The sequence below is a fragment of the Anomaloglossus baeobatrachus genome, chromosome 6 (assembly GCF_048569485.1).
Source record: "Anomaloglossus baeobatrachus isolate aAnoBae1 chromosome 6, aAnoBae1.hap1, whole genome shotgun sequence".
Taxonomy (NCBI): domain Eukaryota; kingdom Metazoa; phylum Chordata; class Amphibia; order Anura; family Aromobatidae; genus Anomaloglossus; species Anomaloglossus baeobatrachus.
The window spans coordinates 486,291,334-486,307,275 of NC_134358.1; the positions used below are offsets into that span (position 1 = coordinate 486,291,334).

General features: G+C 43.2%; 1 pseudogene; it reads left to right on the forward strand.

Annotated features, from left to right (window-relative positions):
* The window catches only part of LOC142243446 (ATP-binding cassette sub-family B member 5-like), a 125,930-nt pseudogene that overhangs the window by 47,009 nt on the left and 62,979 nt on the right, over positions 1 to 15,942 (forward strand).

A 15,942-nucleotide genomic window follows, 5' to 3' on the forward strand; every position in this document is an offset into this window, starting at 1 on the left:
GGGGTGTGGTGTAATGACATCAATACCCTATATAAGGTGTGCTTAATTATTAGGCAACTTCCTTTCGTTTGACAAAATGGGTCAGAAGAGAGATTTGACGGGCACTGAAAAGTCCAAAATTGTGAGATGTCTTACAGAGGGATGCAGCAGTCTTGAAATTGCCAAACATTGATCACTGAACAATCAAGCATTTCCTGGCAAATAGCCCACAGGGTTGCAAGAAGCGTGTTGGGCAAAAAAGGTGCAAAATAACTGCCCATGAATTGAGGAAAATCAAGCGTGAAGCTGCCAAGATGCCATTTGCCACCCATTTGGTCATATTTCAGAGCTGCAACGTTACTGGAGTATCAAAAAGCACAAGGTGTGCCATACTCAGGGACATGGCCAAGGTAAGGAAGGCTGAAAAATGACCACCTTTGAATAAGAAACATAAGATAAAACGTCGAGACTGGGCCAAGAAATATCTTAATACTGATTTTTCAAAGGTTTTATGGACTGATTAAATGAAAGTGACTCCTGATGGGCCAGATGATAGGGCCAGAGGCTGGATCAGTAAAGGGCAGAGAGCTCCACTCCGACTCGGACGCCAGCAAGGTACAGGTGGGGTACTTGTATGAGCTGGTATCATCAAAGATGAACTTGTGGGACCTTTTCGGGTTGAGGATGGAGTGACGCTCAACTCCCAGACCTACTGCCAGTTTCTGGAAGACAACTTTTTCAAGCAGTAATACAGGAAGAAGTCGGTATCGTTGAAGAAAAACATGATTTTCATGCAGGACAATGCTCCATCATATGCATCCAACTACTCTACAGCATGGCTGGCCAGTGAAAGTCTAAAAGATGAAAAAATAATGACATGACCCCCTTGTTCACCTGATCTGAACCCCATAGAGAACCTGTAGTCCCTCATAAAATATGAGATCTACAGGGAGGGAAAACAGTACACTTCTCAGAACAGTGTGTGGGAGACTGTGGTGGCTGCTGTACGCAATGTTGATCATAAACAGATCAAGCAACTGACAGAATCTATGGATGGTAGGCTGTTGAGTGTCGTCATAAAGAAAGGTGTCTATATTCGTCACTAATTTTTGGGGTTTTGTTTTTGCATGTCAGAAATGTTTATTTCTAAATTTTGTGCAGTTATATTGGTTTAACTGGTGAAAATAAACAAGTGAGATGGGAATATATTTGGTTTTCACTAAGTTGCCTAATAATTCTGCACAGTAATAGTTACCTGCACAAACAGATATCCTCCTATAATAGCCAAATCTAAAAAACCCCACTCCAACTTAAAAAAATATTAAGCTTTGATATTTATGAGTCTATTGGGTTGATTGAGAACATAGTTGTTGATAAATAATAAAAAAAAATCCTCTAAAATACAACTTGCCTAATAATTCTGCACACTGTTTAGTGTGTTACTGTTTGGGTTTGGCTACCCGGATAATTTAGAAAAAAAGGAAAAAGAAAGAAAATAAGGAATAAAGCAGGAGCATTATATTTACTTCAGGCGCAGCTATAACACTAATTCCGAGTCCATTTATTAACCATCATACATATTCACTGCTTCCCCCGCCCACCAGGTGACTCCCGATGTCTGTGATTGTTTGCAGTCAGACCGTACCCTGACCCAGCTCACAGCTGCAGCTCAGTCAGTCTCTGCCTACATCTGCAGCATGCGGTCATGTTCTGTAATGTGCCCATGCACTGCAACTGCACTATGTAGCAGACCCGGGATTGTCATGTGATCTCGTGGATTGCGTTGCACCAGGGCAGTTGGGATGAATCAGTTAATGTGCCAGAACTGTCAGTTCAACTGGACGTAACAATTCTGGGAACCTGCGGGCTGCTATTTTTAAGTTGGGAGTGGCCCAATAATCATAGGCCTCCCCAGCCGACTGAGTACCAGTTCCCAGTTGGCTCTTATCTTGATACACAGCCAAGATAAGCACATGGCCATAGGCTGCAGCATGTAGCCGTATGCTTTATTTGCTCTGGGTATGATAATATAGGGGGCACCCTACGACTATTAATTTATTTATTTTGTTTTACACCACTATAGAAACACAGACAGCGTGTAATTTCAACCAATCACAGACACTGTCACACAGGGTGGGGGTACGGTCTGATTGAAACCAATCACAGGCACTGAGACTGACATTAGGTGGGGAAGCAGTGAATATGTATGAAGGTTAATGAGCAGACCCCGAAGTAGTGTTACAGCCACGTGTGAGACTCAGTAAGTATAACTTTTCAACTCAAATCTCCCTAGAACTTTCTATCACCATTTTACAGCACAATGTTCAGGTCCCATAGACATGATTTTGGCACCCGGGCAGATGTTTGAGTTCAAGTACGGTCCCCAACCGGATTTTTTTTTTTGAAGTTCAGTAAAACCCTCTGAAGCCAAACATCTGCGGGTTTGCCCATCTGTAGTCACAATTCAATGTTACTGTATATTAGTAGGAATAGGATGGCTCAGTAATAATCAGACCACCCTTTTACAGGCATCCACAAGACTCATTTGATGATTACAGCGATACCGATTATAGTCGCTGATATAGTATGCTTATTGAGGTCGCACAGAGATCATTACGCCACACTACTGGCAACTCACAGTATGGAAGTGCTGTATCTGCATGCTTTCGGCTGGTCAATCTTAATAATGCAACAAAAATGTAGAAAAGTAAAATAATTATTTTTTTAAAAGTTTACAAAATAGCCTTTTAGATGACCCTACTGTTCAACCTTTCCACTATCTACAATTGTAAACTATTGAGTTTTTACCCTCTTCTTTTTTAGTTTCGATATGCGAGTCAGCTGGACATTTTCTACATGATTACTGGATTTCTTGGAGCGCTTGGAAATGGTGTATGCGAACCACTAATGCTCGTTGTGTTTGGTGAAATGACAGACAGCCTTGTATGTTACAACTCATCAATCCAAAACACAAGTAAGCATACTGTAATTTTTTTCCATTTTTAACTGTGTATTGCTACATTCTGACATGTACATTTTTCAATGAGAGTTGTATAAATAAATACCAGTTAAATGTTTATTTTCATATGATTAGATTTAATTTGTATCCTATTAGAGTGGTCATTGCTGGTGTTGGGTGAGTGTGCTTGCTACTGCTCGATACTCGATTGAGCATCAGGGTGGTCAGGTACACTCATTACTGGATTGAGTATCGTGGGTGCTCGAGCGCCAAGCTCAAGTCCCTGCCACACATGTTTCTCGTCTGATAGCCAATTAACATGTGGGAATTGCCTGCCATACGCGGTATTACAGTAGCCTTGTTGGCAACCGGCATTACTCTGATTGGCTGGCCGCATCTCTTCATCGGGTCTAATATAGGACCCTGTGAAGCAATGCTTGGCTCACTCTCTTCTCAAAGCAGTTCAGGGAGAGGTGATTTAGGGGGGAGAGTTTAGATTAGAGCAGGTATATAAGCATAGTTTAATTGCTATTGCAGTAATTGTATACTGCTGCTGCATTAACAGACACTTAGTTATCAGGTATAATATACTTAAACATAGATCCCTAACTAAAACTTCACATTTATTGATAATATTAAAATAGTCTGAAACCACAATACATTACAAACATAGCAAATCAACAGCAACCATGCTGCTGGATATCCAAGATGCTAGAATCTTGGATATCCAGCTGCATGGTTGCTGCTTTATGGTTTATCTAGCCATACTTGGTATTATCAGCCTCCTGATGAACCAGAATGTTGGGGAAACGCATTGAGCCATGAGGCGACATTAAGATAAGGCTGTCTCTGTTTAAGACGTTGTTCTCATAGAGAACTACTGTTACCTCCTGGGTCCCCCGGGGGGTTTTGTGAACCCAGCCATTGCACTTGTATCACTTTCATTTTGAGCACTGCACTTTATCTTTTGTTGCAGGGGTTTACAGGGCAAGGGTAGTGTGCCAACCTCCACGGCTAGGTTGGGCACAGGAAGAAGTGGATATTGTAGGGATTTATTTCCTCCCTCCTTCTGTGCACTGATTTGCTATGTTTGTAATGTATTGTGGTTTCAGACCATTTTAATATTATCAATACGTGTGAAGTTTTAGTTAGGGTTTTATGTTTAAGTATACTGCTGCTGCACCATTAAAACAAAAGTCCTTTTCAGGACTGTCCTTTGTCTAGTAAAACTGCATTCAGGGTAGGGATAGCTGGGGGAGGAGGGATAGCAAATAATAAATAAGTAAATAAAACAATGTGGGGTTCCCCCTCCAATTTTTGATAACCAGCAATAGTAAAGCAGACAGCTGTGTGCTGGTATTATCAGGTTGGGAAGGGCCATGGTTATTTGCCTCTTCTCAGAATAAAAAATCGCAGTCCGCAGCAGACTCAAAAGTGGCACATCACTTTAGATGCACCAATTCTGGCGCTTTGCCTTGCTCTTTCCGATTCCCCTGGTACAGGCATTAGTAACCCAGTTAATATAGAGATAATAAAACACACACAAAAATATTTTATTTTAAAAAACACTCCCCGACTCTTGACCTGGTTCCCTAATTTATTTAAAAAAAATATGCAGACCCGAAGTAGTCTATCAAATCCCACATAGTCCACAAATAGAAACCTGAAGGACATAAAAAGACAGAGATAAAGAAATAAAAACAAGAGACAGACCCTCGTGTTCACCAATTTATTATCAAAAAAATAAACCCTGCAGCTATGACGTAGTTGATGGCGTTCACAGGAAATCCTTCAAATCTAGAGGAGCAGTGGTAACGTCAAAAAAGTTACCTCTCATCACCGCTCTCATCACACAGATGGAAAAGTGAGACCTGGAATGTCTCACGAGTGGTGATGTCAGTGTGTGGGGCATCGCAGCCATGTTTGTGATGCTGCCCCCTGACTGCCGGCCCTAATATGGTCAATAAAGTGATGTCCCCTTTAAGAAGGAAACATCTCATCAGTTATGCAGTGATGCGCAGGTGATGTCACTGGCCCCGCCCCCTGTAGTATATATACCTCAGCACGTCCCGGGGGCGGCCTCTCTCTGAAGGACCCGGACCTGTCTCCTGCCCTCCCTCCCTGGTTATAAAAATGTTTTATTTTGTTCGGTTGTTTTTCTTTGACAAGTCGCAGCAGCGGAAGGGGTTGTTAGAGGTGGCTGGAGACACCCGCACCGGACGGTAAATATCCCAAAAACCCCATTTTTTGCGTGTTGGCCTTGTTAAGGCCTCCTGTTGAGTTTATAAGCTGTGACCTTTAAATTTTTGCCACTGGAGAAAAAGATGAGAGCTTCTAATTATCAGTCTCTCCTTTATATAATAAAATGATATTTAATAAAAAAGTTGGATTTAAAAGAAAAAAGACTTGTTGTGGTGTTTTCTTTTTGAAGGGGACGGTTTGGTGGTGGGTCTGGGCAGTCTAGCATCCACGGGGTTTTAGGGTACTCTTCACTGGGCCAGTGGTTCCTTGGGGTAGCTGTGACTGGCCTGACCAGGCTCCATGACCCCGTGGCTACATGTAAAACAAGAACACCAAACAAATAGTACAGATGGTGATGGAATGAGGGTGACGGGCCCCTGGGAAGCATGTCACCCGTTGTAGTGTTGACTGGGGTCTCGGCCTCCTCCACTGCCGACCCTTCCTGCGACTAGTTGTCTCCCAAGGGAAGTACTGGATGGGGAGGCTCCCTCTCTTCGCACTGCCACCCGCGGTATGCGGCCAGGAACTAGCCACCACTGCACAGTCTCTCTCTGGGCAAGGGGTTATGTGCAGCCGGGATGGTATCGCTCCCCACAGGTGGAGTAGGGTACCCCGGGAGGTTGGTAAGAAGGGGGCGACAGTCCACGGGAGCGCTGGAGCGCAGAACGGCGGCAGTTAGTCACAGAGTCACCAAGTGCGGTTTCCAGTCACTTTATTTACTGGCTCAGGTGGTATCGCACCCCGGGTGTTGGTCCTCGCCATCAAAGACTCCGGTTGCTTCCCGAGCAGGTAAGAGGGTGGATCTGGTTTGGTAATCTGTGGCCTTTCTCCATGCACAACTCTGTACTCTTCCCCGGTTTCGGTCCATACGGCCGGCAGCCTGGGTCTCTCGTGTGTTGGACCTCTATCCCCCTCTCTCAAGCTCCCTCTCTGCTGCCGCGCCGCGACAGACCCGAAGTAAGGCTCTGTACCTTTTCTTGTGCTCAGTCCCATGCTCTGGCGCCTGCTCTCTTTTAGTCCACGATTACAAGTGCTGGGTCCCGTCTCTCTCTAGGTGTACCTGGCCCCAGCTTGGTTGTGCCGTCTGTTTGGTGTTACATACAGACAGCCCTGTTCTGCCTCCCTGAAGGCCTGACAGCCTCCCTTCAGGGAGCTCCACACCATGTGTCTGCTCTGTCTCTTGTCCAAGCTTGTTCTGACGTAAAGTGAAACTGTTTTCTACTCCTAACTGCTCATGCCCTCACTTTTGAAAGTTGCTATGGCAACCTGGGTCTGTTAGGAACTAGCTGAGTCACTTCCTGACTGTGTTTGTAGAAACATTGTTAACCCTTTGCTATTGACTGCTTCTCCCTGCTGTATGGTGGTGTGAGGTGTGTGTAAGACTTACCAGATTAACATCTTCACCTGCCCGAGGACGATATAATGATATACCCTCTATCGACTAGTCTCAGGGGCACTACATCAGTAACTCAGTAATGTCCACACTTGTGAGAATTTCCGGGTTTTGCTTTGCCCTCTTTGTGACCTGGTGAGAGTGATGATTAGCATTAACGTTACTAACATCATAACCGCTCATCACAATCACAAGGTATCGCAGAGCGCAGTCTGACCAGCAGTGACCTATGAAGCATCATTCTCAGAACGAGTATAGGTTGTACTACAAAATTTGTGGACATCGTGGGAATGCCATTGACTGCATTGGAGCTGCGGGGATTATTTATTTAAAAATAAATTGGTGAACGAGGGACCAGGTCCCTGTGGGACAGTATCTTGTCTTTCTTTCTCTCTTTTTTTTCCAAGTTTCCATTTGTAAACTACATCGAATTCGGTGGACTACTTTGGCTCAGCATGTCTGATAGACCCCTGTCCATTACTAACACCAGGGCTTGATGTCAGCTGACACTATACAGCTGACATCAACCCCAACTACCCGGATTACCACCGCACCAAGTGAGATTGCCACCGCACCAAGTGATGTGCCACTTCTGGGGTGGCTGTGGGCTGCTATTTTTAGGCTGGGAAGGGCCCAATAACTATGGAACTTCCCAGGTTGATAAGATCAGCTCACAAATTGCTTTAACTCAAACTGAATACAATATATTACAGCCCTTTTCTTTTTTTACAGCTGAATGTGAAAAGTTCAAACCTCTTCCTGAACAGATGTCAGAGTAAGGTTTTTTTGGCTTTTATGACTTTTAGCCACACTGTGTCATGACGTAATAATTATATGTAACATGATATTACTCTGTGTCACCAGATTTTCCTGGTACTACGTGGGAATTGGAGCAGGTGTTATGCTATGTGGATATGTCCAAGTCTCTTTTTGGGTTCTAGCTGCAGCAAGACAGACTAGGCGGATGAGGAAGATGTTTTTTCATTCAGTTTTGTCACAAGAAATTAGTTGGTTTGACATTACCAAATCTGGGGAACTTAACACTCGTCTTACAGAGTAAGAGCACCACTGTTCTTAACTAGTCTTCTGTAAATATTTACATTAGTGTATGTATTAATTACAGCTCTAATTATTTTTGTAGAGATGTCAACAAGATCAATGATGGAATAGGAGATAAAGTCGGCCATCTTGTGCAGAACATTATATCTTCCGCAGGAGGTCTAGTAATTGGACTAGTCAAAGGTTGGCAACTTGGCCTAGTCATATTGGCTACAAGTCCCCTGGTGACAATTGCAACTGCAGTTTGTTCTAAGGTAAAAGCTTCAAGTCATTGGAGTTTATTCAAATTCTATACCCTAAAAGATGTGTTTAATATATGACATGGGTTTGTACTGATAAGTAGAATGAAGCATGAGGGATCTTCTTAAAATGTTTTAATATTATATTAAAATTACAGATTTTTTTTTAATGAAATGTGCAGTATTTAAACTGACCATTAAACTTTTTTAGACTTTACAATTTTTAAAGTTTAAATGGGTTGTCTACTACTAGGACATCCCCTTCTGATTCCGCATGTCTACCAGGTAAAATAATAAAAACTATACTCACCTCCTGTACCAGTGCCATTACAGCGGTGCTGCAGCTCGAAGTGCCAGGGGTCAGGTGTGGTTGTGACATCACACGGTGCCCCATGTCCAATCAGTGCCGACTTCTGTCTCCCCACTTTCGTACCCAGCACAGGCAAAGCATATGGCTACAGGCTGCAGCCTGCAGCGTTAAAAAAATGACATGCTGTCCCCCCTCAATTTTGTTACCCAGCCATGATAGAGCCCGACAGCTGGGGGCTGGTATTCTCAGCCTGGGGAGTCCCATAGTTATTGGGACCCCCAGCTAGAATAGCATCCTACAGCCACCCCGGAATTGTCGCATCAATTAGATGTGACAAGCCCAGTGCTTTACCTGGCTCTTCCCGATTGACCTAGTGCGGTGGCAATCGAGGTAATATAAGAGGTTAATAAGAGCCCACAGCTGTAGCTAAGCTCTAGATTTGTAATGGCAGGTGTCTATGACACCCCCCATCACTAATCTGTAAGTGAAAAGATCAAGCCGCAGGGACCCACACCACACAGCGCAGAGAGGAAAGATTCACAGGAAGAAACACCGGCTCTGACCTCTGAACTATCCGGGATCGGATGGGGCCCATCACAGCAAAATCCGGCAGTCCAAAGGCAGTGACAGCTCAGTGACTAAAGAACTTTAAACTGCAACCGCTGTGTTGTCCAATCCCCGTGCCACTTTATTAGAGTGGACTACTACTCGCAATCTCCCTGTGGGCCCAAGCTCTGCCTGTGGAGAGTTGTACCAACCTAGCTGCTCTACCACCGGCCCTCAGAGAAAATCCCTTGCAGCGGTGGCTACCATATCATAGCCGCACACCACAGGTGGCATCACAAAGAACTTCTATCCCTATCATCGTGATCCTCTCATTATTAATACCGCTGGGGTCACGGAACCGGGCTTAGCCGCTGTGTGATTCCAACTCCCGCACCGGCCCAGTGAAGAGTAACCCCACAGACTCCTTGGGTACGTCACTTGCTCCCATCCCCCTATCCTTTCTACCATTATTTTTAATTGCCGGATTCTAGTCCGCATAGACTTATGTGGGGATCGGAATCTAGCCTGCATTTGGATTTTAAAAATCGGATCACTGTAAGCAGCCGGTCCCGAATATCTGCGAGTCCACTCACAACTAACATTAGTTTTCAATGCTTCTTTATAAAGATACATTTCTATACAGTACAAAATCCTCAGAACATCGCATAATAATCCATCACTATTCTCACCATTCTGAGTCATATTGCAAAGGATTGTTAAAAATCCACTTGTGACTTTTAGGATCGCTACTTCCAATAGGTGGCGCTGTGCTAGAGTTTGTCTCCTTTACTGGAGAGACAATTTGAATATTCTCACCAGTGTAAGCTTAGCCCTTTTCGACGAGTTCTTAGCAGATATATTGCATTAGGAACCAACTGCCTGCACAACATCTATGTAACATTCCCTTTCTTCAGAATGTGCTGGAGCAGAATGTGACCATCAGGGTCGTCCAACTTTACTATGTAAGGAAGGCTGCAATAACCAGCGGACAGCACTTCAGAAAGGAGAACTGAGAATTATATGTTTGTAATTGTCACAAAATCATGCCCCTAACACATTTGTTCAAACAAAGATAAAATGGACACACCCTTTAAATTTGGCATTTTAATCCTGGTTTTGTTCATTATCTCGGGTGTGAAGCTTTAATTGGTTAATGTTTGTTCAGTGTGTAATATGGCTTATGATTTGGGATAATATTTTTATCACAATTTTAGATGACGGTGCAACTGACTAGTGATGAGCTGTCGGCTTATGCCAAAGCTGGATCTGTAGCGGATGAGGTTCTCTCTTCAATAAGGACTGTGGTCGCATTTGGAGGACAACAGAGAGAAATACAAAGGTACAGATATCATATAAGGACAAGTATAGAAAACATTTCAAGCAGAAAAGTAACACGTTTTATAAATTCTTTATTCTCATATTTTAGGTACACAAATAATTTGGGAGAAGCCCAAAAAATTGGAATAAAAAAGTCCATTACGTCTCAGCTGTCTGTTGGTTTTATGTACTTTATTATTTATGCTTCTTATGCACTTGGATTTTGGTATGGCTCAGTCTTAATATTAGGAGGATATGGATATTCCATCGGAGATGTTCTTGTGGTGAGAGTTACTAAATAAATACCAGGTTCATTCTATAAAGAATTATCTCAGCATTGTGTGAAGATCTACCAAGTGTATATTCATTTTAATGTCTTTCCCTTCAGGTCTTATTCAGTGTTGTCCTCAGCAGTTATTGTGTTGGTCAGGCTGCTTCCCACCTAGAAGCTTTCTCAGTGGCCAGAGGAGCTGCTTATAACATATTCAACACCATTGACCAGGTACGGAACTGACTATACTTTCTGATTTGTCTAACCTAGGCTTTATTACTAAAACCAAATTAATTCCCATGATACATTTGTTTTAGCGGCTACAATTAAAGGGATTGTCCGGTCTTTTACTAAAATACTGCAGACTCTATGTGACAGTAGACTTCTGAATCCTTATAGCGCACACCGCACACTGTTGAGATTCTAGGATGTTGCAAAGATTCCCTATTGCACACACCTTTCAACACTTTGAAACTCAATTTGATTCACACAAAAAAAACTTGCCAGTCACCATATCCCACACTGCTAAATCATCAGGGAGTGGGTTAATGTCTTCTGTGTGGCTGCACATCGGTGTCCCCATAATACCTTGCAGCTATGACTTATAACAAAATATCACATCTTGAACAGTGGTAGTCAGTACTTGGGCCATCACTGATCAACAGGTCCCAGCAGAGCACAGTTTGTCCAGCAAAGTTGTTTTCAATCTCCAGAGTCACTGGGTAAGTCTCTCCCCTGTAGAGTGTAAGCTTCTATGGTCACCGGAGTCCTCTTTTTCCCCAATCCCTCAAATAAAACTATTTGGGAAAATTTGTATTTGAAAAGATCTGCTATTTTACCAATTTTACATTTGTAAGAACAAAACATGAACCTACCAAGTACTGCTCTCAGCTTATTAGAAGATCCAACAGCATTTCTTCTAGATAGAGATGAGCGGATAGAGATAAAGGATTCCGGTCCAGTGTCCAGGTTAAGCCTGCTTTACACGTTGCAATTTTGCATACGATATCGTATGCAATTTGCAACGCCCCCATCGTATGTGTGGCACATTCAATTTGTTGAATGTGCCGCACAAACGATTAACCCCCGTCACACGTACTTACCCGTCCATACGACCTCGATGTGGGCGGCGAACATTCACTTCCTGGATTGGGAGGGACGTTCGGCGTCACATCGACGTCATGCGGCAGCCGGCCAATAGAAGCGGAGGGGCGGAGCTGAGCGGGACGTAAACATCCCGCCCACCTCCTTCATTCCGCATTGTGGGCCGGGAGCCACAGGACGTAGGTAAGATCTGTTCATCGTTCCCGGAGTGTCAAACACTGCGCTGTGTGCTGCCTCGGGAACATTGAACAACTCGGCGTTGAATTCTAGAGAAAGGTACGATGTGTATGCGATGAACGTTTTAACGTTCAATCGCAATCGCATGTACCTGTCACACACTGCAATGTACCTTACAATGCCGGATGTGCGTCACTTACGACGTGACCCCGCCGACACATTATAAGATACATTGCAGCGTGTAAAGCAGGCTTTAGTGGTACCTAGCAGCTGAATGTCCCTAGTGCAGCTTTTGATTATCTGTAGCTGGCGCCATGTCATCTGTGAGTAACTTCACACAGGTGACATTGCACCAGCTCTGACAAATCCAAAGCCGCGCAAGGGACGCCAAAAGGTAAGAGATGTGCAGGCCTCCTGTCCAGGCGACCGGAGTCCCGCGAATCGATCCGCTCATTTCTAATTCTATAAAATATTCTGTGGTAAATTCAGCCATAGATGCTGCAGAAGATCTTTTGGATAGTTTGTTGCATTGTAGTATTCTGAAGTCCAGAGAATTTACCTCCCCTGTTTTTCAACTGAGAACAGGACTAAAGGCTGCTTTACACGCAGCGACATCACTAGCAATGTCGCTTGTGAAAGCACCCGCCCACGTCGTTTGTGCGTCACGGGCAAATCGCTGCCCGTGGCGTACAAAATCGCTAGTACCCGTCACACATACTTACCTTCCTAACTATCTCGCTGTGGCCGGTGAACAGCCTCTTTTCTAAGGGGGCGGTTCGTGCAGCGTCACAGCGACGTCACACGGCAGGCATCCAATAGAAGCGGAGGGGCGGAGAGCAGCTGCATGAAAGTCACGCCCACCTTGTTGCCGGCGGACGTACGGTGTTGTTCGTCATTCCTGGGGTGTCACACGTAGTGATGTGTGCTGCCTCAGGAACGACGAACAACCTGTGTCCAAAATCAGCAACGGCATTTGGGAAATGGACGACGTGTTAACAATCAACGATTTTGTGAGTATTTTGCATCGTTAGCGGTCGCTCGTACGTGTCACATGCAACGACGTCGCTAATGAGGCTGGATGTCCGTCACGAATTCCGTGACCCCAATGACATCTCGTTAGCGATGCCGTTGCGTGTAAAGCGGCCTTTAGAACAATAATGATACAAGATGAAAATGGTGAGAAATTAGGACAAAGGGATATTAGAAATGTTTCAAAATATTAATTCACATAGCTGTTACACTTTATATAACTCTGGATAACTTTCACAGTAGTTTAGGAGATGATTCATGAGTTTTCATACTTTTCATACTTTTGTGTGGACAATAACATTTTTGTAACTCTTATTAATTCTGCTACTTTGTGTCTGTATATTTTCTTTACTACAACCAAAAGGCATCTGCAATTAACAGTTTTTCCACCGATGGGTATAAAGCGGATAATATCAAAGGAGATGTTGAATTTAAAAATGTGCATTTTTGTTATCCTTCAAGATCAACAGTTCAGGTAAAAACTATTTTATACTTTTGCTAGGTGTTCTCTGATTCCATTGTGCTTTATGTTTTTGTGTGTTTTTTATGACTTTGTATTTGTGACCATAGACAATACACTATTTTTTATATTTTAATGAAGGTTTTAAAAGGGTTAAACCTAAAAGTTAAACCTGGGCAGACAGTGGCATTGGTCGGGCAAAGTGGATGCGGTAAAAGCACAACAGTGCAACTCCTACAGAGAATGTATGATCCAGAAGAAGGAATGGTAAATATACTTCATTAGTTATCTTCAGATAGTTGATTATTTTTTCTGTTTAGGCTTGAATTATTTTTTGTTGTCTTTTTTTTTCAGATAACGGTTGATGGCCATGATATTAGATCCTTGAATGTTAGACACTACAGAGAAATGATCGGTGTGGTCAGCCAAGAGCCCGTCTTGTTTGCAACAACCATTAAGAACAATATCAAATATGGAAGATTAGATGTGACAGATGAAGAAATAGAGAGAGCAGCTAAGGAAGCCAACGCCTATGACTTCATTACGGCACTGCCTGATGTAAGTTTGTGTAGATTGTGGGATACTGCTCTGAGATTTGTATTATAAGGAATCATTTTCAAATAATTAATGATGCAAAGTCAAGATCGCCAACTTCTAACATGAATCCATTACATTTCAGAAGATCGTATTTCTATTTTCCATTTTAAAAGGTTTTCTCTCATATAAAATAGGTTATAGTACTGTCATGCGATGTTCAGCTCTGTACACACTTGGTGGCACGGCAACATTGGACTCTGTTCACACTACAGAGTCTAACAAGCAACCTGATGCTGCAGAGTTGTTTAGCCAGAGCCAAGCATTGGCTGATTCATGTTCACACTGGTCTTCAGCCCTACAGGGCTTAATTCCTGAAAACTGATGAGCAGGAGCTAAGAACTGAGTTTTTTAATTAGATTGTGCAGCTGTCCTATTTAAAGTACTGGTCTCTTCCAGCATGCGTCAATAAAAGCTCCAGCACAGCTCCAGCGATTCCGGTCTTAGTGGTGATCCAGTTCATGGTGATCTGTAGTTGCGATTTTAAGTGGTGTGGAAGTTCTTTATTCCCCTGTACACATATTGTCTCTCCTTTGTGTTTAAGTGCAGTGTGTACAAGTTTTCGTTCTCCCTTGTAGTTTCTGTGGGTTTTGTTACTGTGTTTCCGGCCTGTCCCAAAGGGTGGGGGAGAGAGGGAGTAAGATCAGGGCTCAGAAAGGAGTCAGAGTAATGCTGAAGGCTCATCAGACCTGGCTACCATCAAGCCTACCTCTGAGATAAGGGACAGCGCAGGGTCTGAAGTCTGAGGGCCAGCCTAGGAGCCCTATTCTGTCATTCCATCCCCCGTGACAAGTACAAATTACTACAGCAATTTAAATAATTCACAAACTGCATTGCAATCCATCACCTGGAACTGAAAAGAAATATTCTCACAAACCTTTTGTTGGGGAACATCCAATATTAATGAACGTGACCTAGCTTAGCATGTTATCACCTATCCACAGCATGGACGATAACTTGCTGATTGCAGGCCAATGCAGAACATGGTTGTCCAATCCAGTGTTTATAGGACTGATGGAAATGGGCAATGCAGCAACATATTATTGATATCCCATACCTCCCTAAGTTGGAATAACCCCTTTAAGTAGGAAATTAGCTATTGAAGTGTCATTCTCTCTGTAGGACCTGATGTGTCAGTGCATTAAAGGACATTTTCTTAATTTTAAAGGGCATTGTGTATTGCTTCATCTCCACTATGGAACCACTGCAGGGGTATTGAATAGCCTATGAGTAAGGCGGTCTCCCACTGAAATGCGTTAGGCGTCGGGATTTTTTTTCCTATATGTTTTTAATTTTTTATTAGCACATTAAAGCACTGAAATTGGACTCTGGCTGAGACTTTTTTCTTAGTTTTTGCATGTCTATTCGGTGTTGCCAGCCATCCAGTCTCACCTGGGGATCCAGAGGTAATTGGAGCCAAGCCCTTTCTTTTCTTCTTTTTTGTATTGAATACTGCCTGCCAGAATTGAATACTTGGTGCCTGCAGTTTCCCCTACAGCTGATTACTTGTACTCCCAACCGTAGAATAACCTTGGATCTGCTTATTTTTTGATAAGTTTTCTGAAAAAAACAAACAAACAAAAAAAGTTTGTAAAAAGAAAAACTCTGTATTGTGCATCTTGAAATGTAATTGAAAACTAATACAGGATGTGTCGGAAATTACCAGGAAAGCAAAAATAGAAATATAACATTGCTGAGATACAGCAGCATAGATTGCTCAATGTCTCTGCCGCTTGGTACTAAATGTGTAGAAGTTCAGCATGGGATCATGCTACCCGGCAGCTGTTACAATGAATAGGGGCTTTGTAAAAAAAAGTCATGCTATAAATCTAAGATTCTTGTAGGAACTTAGGATAAGCTTTTTTGTACTATACTTCTGGGGCTAGTCATTATCCTTCGTACATATCCACTTTTTACCTCACCCACCTGCAGTCCTGGTGTCTCTGTCTTGCAGTCAGACAGCACCCCACCAATTGTGACAGCTTGTCTGATCGCTTTCAATCATAGATGCTTTATGCATGTCTATAGCATAAAAATAAGTAAATAAAGAAGATGGTGTAGGGCCCTCTCAATTTTTAGACATAGCTATGATAAAGCTGACAGCTGGGGGCTGGTATTCTAAGGCTGGGGAGGACCCATGGTTATTGGGCACCCCCAGCCTAAAAATAGCAGCCTGCAGCTGCCCAAGATTGTCATATCCATCAAATGCAACAATCCAGAATCTTTACCCAGCTCATTCTGATTGCCCTAATGCGGTGGCAATG